Raw genomic sequence first — 7,801 nt, forward strand, 5'->3', positions numbered from 1 at the left:
GGAGTTGTAGCAGCAACAATGACTGTCCCAAGACACCATCTTCAGAGGAATAAATTGGAGTATGTTAACATGAAGGTTGGGAAAGGCACTTTACTCACTATGGTGGACACTGGTGCAAATCATAACTTCATTAGAGAGGAAGCTAGGAGTAAAGTTGGGTTGAAGTTCTTAGCAACCCAAGCTCGTCTTAAAGCAATGAACACTCCACCAGATAGAGTCATGGACATGTCAAAGAATGTGGATATGAACATTGGTGAGTGGTCTTGGAAGATCGATTTAATGATCGTGTGGATGGATAACTCTGAAGTGGTATTGGGTATGGAAATTTTGAAGCAGTATGAGGCTATGATGGTGCCACATATGAAGAACTTGTACATTTATGGCAGACATGATGAAGAACCTTTGGGGGTACCTACCGTGGCAGTTGGGTGTAAATTGACAACAATGAATGTGGAGGGCATCAAGTGTGATGAATAACTGCAGAGAAACAAATTATGGATAAATAACATGTTATTAGGGCATTGTCTAATAGTATCTTGGATTTGATAGGCAAGCTAAAAGCAGTGGAAGGAAATAGGGATGCTAGACTAGAGACTTAGTAAGAGAGCAGGGAAGCATACATGCAAAGGCTGGAAGAGGAAGATTTGGATAGATGGATTGAGCTATTAGAGAATGAGGACAGAGAGACATCATATTTCCCATCCCCTCCATATCTCTAAAATGATATGGGGATAAGGCTCATTGTCTTCTGCTCATGGAAGTGAGTCCTCTCTATGACTTTATGAGCAGGTACTCGGGATAGATGGACACGATTGACAATAGGATGTGAAGACAGTAATGATGATGTGAGGAGAATGTGTTCTTGTTGAGGCAATGTTACATTTGGATTAGCTACCCAACTAATCACTATCACAGGGGGATCTAGCACATGATTTTCTTAAAGAGTTTGATGAGATTTGAGCATGGAGCGGGTCATGGGTGGAACTATCTTGGTGCTCACATATATGGATCTGTCTTAGTGATGGAGGTTTCAGAGATGGTGTTATCAAGGGAAAAAAAAATTTCATAGTGGTGGAGGATGTCAGGGCCTCGAGTTTGCAAGCACCCGATAAAGTCGAAAAATTGACAATTGTGGTTAAATGAGTGTGGTCACAACGAAACTGTAACGGGCACCCACGTTCGGTTAAAGGTGAATTGGTTTAGTACGTTTGGTTGAAGGAAACTCAGAGGTGGATGTTTGGTTATATGCGACGACGAGCGTGCCATGTTGGGCAAGCACCCACCTTTATGACGAGACGTGTGATGAGAGTGCGATCGATGTGTGATGGGAGTATGCGACAGGTAGGCACGACAGATGACCTGAGTTGGGTGTTGGGGTAGGCGCTCGCCTCGGCGAGGCACCCATGAGTGAAGACGACACGAGAAACATGGTTGGGTATGCCTACACTTGGTGCCGGTGACCAGTGGGTCGAGCGACCGATGGAAGGGCATGCAAACCAACGAGCTGAATGGATGGGTGGCATAAGGTGAACTGGGTGACAGTGAAATGGAGGGTAGTGACATGGTTATTATTGAGAGGGGCAATATAAGTGTTATGTGTAGGTTTACATGTTAATGGAGGATGGATCAACCTTTGGCCAAGCCAAAGGACGCACTGTTTGGGAGGTCACCATTGTTGAATGGTGCATATATATTGGAGATGGGTTAGGAGAATTAGGGAATCATCGAACCATCGAATAGCATATAATGAAAATAGAAACAAAGAGAGCGAAGGATATGAAGCTACAGATGGAGTGCACATTTGAGCAGGGTAGAAGTTAGTGTGGGCAAGTTCGGGGTTTCTTGGGTCAGGTCAAGTGAAGGGCATACCACAGGTGGGTTGCACTACATTTGTATTAAAGGTGGGCAAGCTGCCACAACATATTACAGTGAACTGGTTCAAAGAAATGGGAGTGAATTTCGGGTGAACCAAAGGCCACGCGGAGATGTGGAGACCCTTGGGTAGGAAGGTCAAGCCATTGGATGAAGGCATGGACCCAAGAGCGAGTTACATTGTTGTGTGTGGGCACGAGTAGGGTGCAACTTGAGGCTGCTACGATGGACCTGCAGGCGGGCAGTGCCACACCACCGCATGATTGGTTCGAGTGAATGGTTAGTTCGGGTGAAAGGTAGAGGCGTGCAAAGGTGTGATAAGAGGGCTGAGGGCACAGTGAGGTTGTAGACAACTAAACGGGTTGGGTATGACAGTGCCAAGTGGTTCAAAAATCCCGGTGAAGGTGAATGAAGGCACAACTTTGGTGATTTTGTAGGCAAAATTTGTAAAATGAGAAGTGCAGGCCGAGGCATTGCCAACAACACATGTATATTGTATTTATGTACGATTGAATTACACACTTTTATATATCGATAATGAGCAGACTCTAATATATGGTAGTTTCCCCTACCACACATGATTATGTGTTGATATTTTCCGTTGTGCATACATAATGTTTCTTTAACTATTTGATGTTCGGGAGAGCTTCCGGCCTGAATTATTTGAGGAAATTGACGGTATGAAGGTTTTTGTTCATAGCTTGAATTATGTTGTTTGTTGTACTAGCTGCTCTTATTGTTGCCCTTTCTGCTTACTTCAACTGTATGTCCCAATTTGTGAACAAAATATCCTTGTGGCACTCCTCGATCTTTGGAAGATCATCTTTTCTACCTTATTCATATTCCTGCCAAGAAATAAGTTTTGAAATTCTCTTATTGATCTATTCATATTCTAATCTCTCATCAACCACTTAATTGGTTATTATATCACTTGTTTCACAATATGGAATGATCAATGAGATTTTTTTGCAGAATAATTCCTCTTGTTGTGACAACAGAGAGTTTAGTTCAAGTGCATCTTTAATGAATTCCTATGTTTGAGGGTTGTCTTTGAGTTTATCTATTATAGCCTACATTTTTTGAATCTGTGAATCCTTTTCTGCAATGTCTGTCTGATGTTGTAATCGCATTTGTTCAAATTATTTCCGAAGTTGTAACATTTGCATCTCTTCTTTCCTTTTGGTGCTCTGTCTCTCTTGTTCAAGTTGTTGTTATAAAAATAGAACTCTTTCTTCCTTTTATTTAAGAAAAAGTAGAACTTTTGTTGCCTTATCAATTGTTGCAGTTGCATAGGTGCCTACAAGTTGTGATAGCTTTGTAATATTTTCTGATGGATCAATGGGGGTGTCTTTCCATATTACCTCCATTGATTCACTTCCAAGAGTTGTTTCAAATGATGCATCTAATTTCCTTTTCTTCCTTTGCCTCTTTACTACAACGTTATGTGTTGGGCTATAGAATATGTCCACTGGGGGTATTTCTTCAATCTTTAAAATAATTTCTGAAGTTGGGTAGTCTAGGATGATTTCGATATATTGAGTAGGTTTACAACCTACCGAGTCTGTTTAGGAGTTTGAAATCTAGATGTTCCTTCCAAACTGGTCTCTTTTTGCTACGTTTGGAGCTTTTTATTAAATTTCTCCCATTGCCGATCCAGATCAATGAATTTGATCTTTTCTGTTTGAACCTGTGTGGAGCCAGTCTCTACGTGTTCCTCATCAAAGGCCTTTATAGCCATTTCTTCAACAGTTTTCTCTGTTTCCTTCTTAGGGTCTTTCTCGGGGATTTATTTGTCATTCTAAGATTGGCGTTCATAATGTTTTGAACCTTGAATTGACTTCTCTTGAGATTCCTCATCAGAATTATGTTCGAAAATTTTCTCCAGGCTTACGCTGGCAGTGGGTTCTCTTATTTCTTCAATCTGCAATAGGTCCAAAGGGACCTTTGCCAGTATTTTATTCTTATATATGTGGAAGCGGTTGAGGTCCAGTGGTCTTAATTTTATTGATGCTAAATGTAAGACCTGTGAAAATGTCTTAGCTTCCTCAAAGAGATCATCAAACTCATCATTCTCATGAATAAATTATCTGATTTTGACCATAGTAGTGAAGTTTTAGGTGACCTTGTTAGGGTCATTCTCTCTATATGGGACAATAGCCAGATTCAGGGATGTGATGTTCTGTATCTATTTTTCCTGTACCCAAAATTATTTAATGCTAAAGCACCACATTGTACCAGGAAGGTCGATCAGATGGATTTATTTTGTTCTTTTAGGGTTTTGGTAATACCACCCACCACTGTTTGATAGGCAATATCTCTTGCCAATAATTTATCAGGAACATAAAATGGAAGAACATGCAGAGTTGTAATACTCCCAAAAACTCTGATATAAGTAAATAATTCCTCACCAAACCATATTGCCGCCGGAAAGATGTCTGTTTTAGCTTCCTCTAATAGCCCGGGGTCTTTCTTATCAAAAATGGCTTAGTAAATTGGCAACATAACATCAGGACAAATTTTGTAAAAGTGGGAGCTAAACTGTGATTCCCACAAAACCTTATGACAAATATGGATAGGAGTAGGGTCCTGTAGAGTCCATTTCAGGCCCATATTTAGAAAATGTGAACAAAAACATATAGCATCCATAACATATGCACTCATGTAAAAGGGAGGGATAACCCGAGAGGAGATAATTCTATTGTGCCTGTATTCTCTAATGGCGATAACCAAATCGTTTGACAAAATATTTCTCCAGTTCATAATTATAGCATTAACAATTGCATCAATCAATGGAACCCATTCAATATAAAACCTGGTAGTGTCAGCCTTTCCAAATAGCCTACACAATGCTGCAGCTACAAAATTATGTGGGGCTGACAGAGGTGCAATTAGGTACATACCATTTTTCCCCCACCTGAATTTTTTGGAGCCAGACCTCCAATTCTGCATGACATCCATTGGGTCTTCATTTTGTTTCGCAAAATGCTCGATAAAGGCTTTATCATAGAGCTTTTGTGGTTCTGACAGATGGTAAATTCAGCGTAATTGTCTAGTTTAAATAACCCCATGACTTCATGCCTGGAATTCCTAAATGTTCTATTTAAAATATCCACATTGTCAATAATCCAATTTACCATATTAGTGTATGGAAAGATTTTAGGTCTAGCAGCTATTTTGTGTAGGAAAGAACATGCTTCTTTAAAATAAGAAGCTTCAGATGAGTCCTCAGCATCTGCTCTTACGTTAGTTTCCAGGACCTTTGGGTTTTCTTCCTCCAGTAAATTATACATTACCTCCCATGATGTAGTACCACCATCCTTATTACATATGGTATCAGAGAAGAGTGGAAGCATGTCTGAATCGTCAGACGCAGTAGCCTCTGCAGTCTTATTTCCTTCCTTAACCATTCTTCCAAGCACTATCTTCTTCGGAATTTTCTTGAAATTTGGGCAATGGAGAAAATAGGATAAAAATCAGAGCGATAATGAAAGTGGAAACACAATAACACAATAAATTCTGAAAGAATGTAAGGATGAAATTTTTATTTCAAATACGGGTAAAAAGATATAAATCTTCTCAAGCCATGAAAAGAGTAAATGCAATTAAACTTTATTAATTACTCTTTAACGCATATGTGTGATTTCATTTATGACTCACCAAAACATCACATCACAAGTTTCTAAATGATATTTCAAATTAGTGTATGTTATGTGCAATGTCGATCATGCGATTGCGACAAATCACAATATCGCAATATCACAAATCGTAATATCGCAAATCGCAATATCACAATATCGATGATTGTGAATAGAGCAATTCTATGTTGCTTTGGTGTTTTTCGATTTCCGATGAGTGGGGTACCTTTTACTTTTTTGAGCGTGTTTCCTTTATGGAGAGGATTATTCCATTAAAACAAATATTTATGATATGTTTGACCTCTTTGAAGTTTATAACAATTTTATTATTCCATCGGGTCTGGACCACATTGCAATTCATAGTTTCTTATGGTTTGCATGTTTGTGCCCTTGTAAAATCCGCAATGCAATTGATAAATACTTTAAGGGATATATTAAGACTTAAGTTTTATAAAAAGTTCAATGTTGCCTTCGGTCTTTTAAGGGGGGGTCTTTTATCGCGTTTCCAAGACTTTGCCTCACGACAAACCTTTGTTACTTTTGATCACGCGATTTGTGATAAAGCGAGAATACCTAGTCATAAAGTGACATGGCTTAATATCTTAAATTCTTTTATGGTTTTATTCCAAATGGTTTCAAAATGAAATATTTTATTTGTACAACAAATAGCTGCAAGGAACTAAACAATGACCAAATTATTTTTAATGGTCTATTTGATGGCCGCAAAGCAACTAAAAAATGTAATTTTTTTTTTCCTTAGTATAAAAAAAAAACACGCTATGTTTTATATAATAATAAAAACTTACAAAATATATAATTGTTTTTTATTTGTGCTTATGCTCTGTAGCTAGTTATTTGTGTTTGTTGTCCTATGTTCCATAGAAAATTTACATAATTTTGTCTTAGTTATCACATCCAAAATCTCACGGTTCATGCGAATTCAAATTATATAAACTACAATTTTTTCTTAATCCTTCAACAGAAAAGGAAATTTATTTGTAAGCAATATCCCAAAGTTAAAACAATATATGTAGAAGCTTAATAGTATATTTAGTAGTTTATATAGAATATTTATATTTCCTACATCAATCCTAATATCATGATTGAAAGAAGCATAGTAGATGACACTTGGATCTTTAGCAACTTCTCTTTTAGATAGCATATATGTTATATGGTTTTTCTTCTTGTATATGTGCCTATAAGTGATATGTTAGAAGAATCTCTCCATTGTATAAATTTGATTCATCCAGTTTGTTAGCAGAGGAGGATGTAATTGTGAGTGTCCTTTCACCCAGTCGATGATGCCTTTAGAATTCCTGAAAACCTATAGATCGTTGATATTAAGCCATTTTTCACAGATGAGGACACTCCATAGGGCTATCCTTGTTGCCCCATTGTTGGTTCCCCATACCTCCCTCCCAATAGAAATTATAATATCTATCAGGCTCAATGACGATGAAAGCACCACAACCGCATTGTCTATTTGTGCAGGCACCATAAAAAAACCAACTGGAAACTTATTCCACCCATCCTATTTTTTGACCCTTCTCATATCTTGTTATTTTTTCCTCAACCCAATTTCTGAGAAATAAGCCACAATGCCTAACACAATTTTCCTCACATCCACCTCTAAGTTTTTGAAAATCCTTTTGTTCCTACAACACCAAGTGATTTAGATGATTTATAAAGGAAAAGTGTAGAAATCAAACCAACGTCTAAAGCATGCCTGTAATGAGTTGGAAATTTAGACTACAACAATCTATAAGGTATAAAGGACTGTCATCCAAACCTCCGTAGAAAATGAGCATCTCAAAAATATATGATGAACATCCTCCATGTTCTGCATGCAAAGGGGACATATGTTCAGACCAATAAAAACTCTACATGCAAGATTCTCCTAGGTGAGAATTTTGTTGTGTAAGGAAAATCAACCAAAACATTTGAGTTTCTGAGGAAACTCCCAAGTACAATACTTTTGAAACCAAATGTTATCCTCAGTAGTAGGTTTTGATTTGGAAATATGTTTGTATAGCTCTCTTACTACAATCTAACCCTTATGTGCTTGTCCAACCTAGTTCATCATGTCTAGCTATTTTGAAATAGAAATCCCTACAACACTAGTATGTAAACAGTATTTTTCCCATTCTATAGCCATGATACTGATTAGTCCTATGTCTTCTACCTTAATCTAGGACTGAAAAATGTTAGAAAAATCCTGAAAAGTAGCGATATGTGAGAAGAAGAAATTACCTCTATTGTGGAGATGTTGGAGAATTGAAGCATAAATTGTGTGA

This window comes from Pinus tabuliformis, chromosome 4_2, assembly GCF_031772625.1.
Source record: "Pinus tabuliformis cultivar Carrire ecotype Pingquan chromosome 4_2, CPIR1, whole genome shotgun sequence".
NCBI lineage: Eukaryota > Viridiplantae > Streptophyta > Pinopsida > Pinales > Pinaceae > Pinus > Pinus tabuliformis.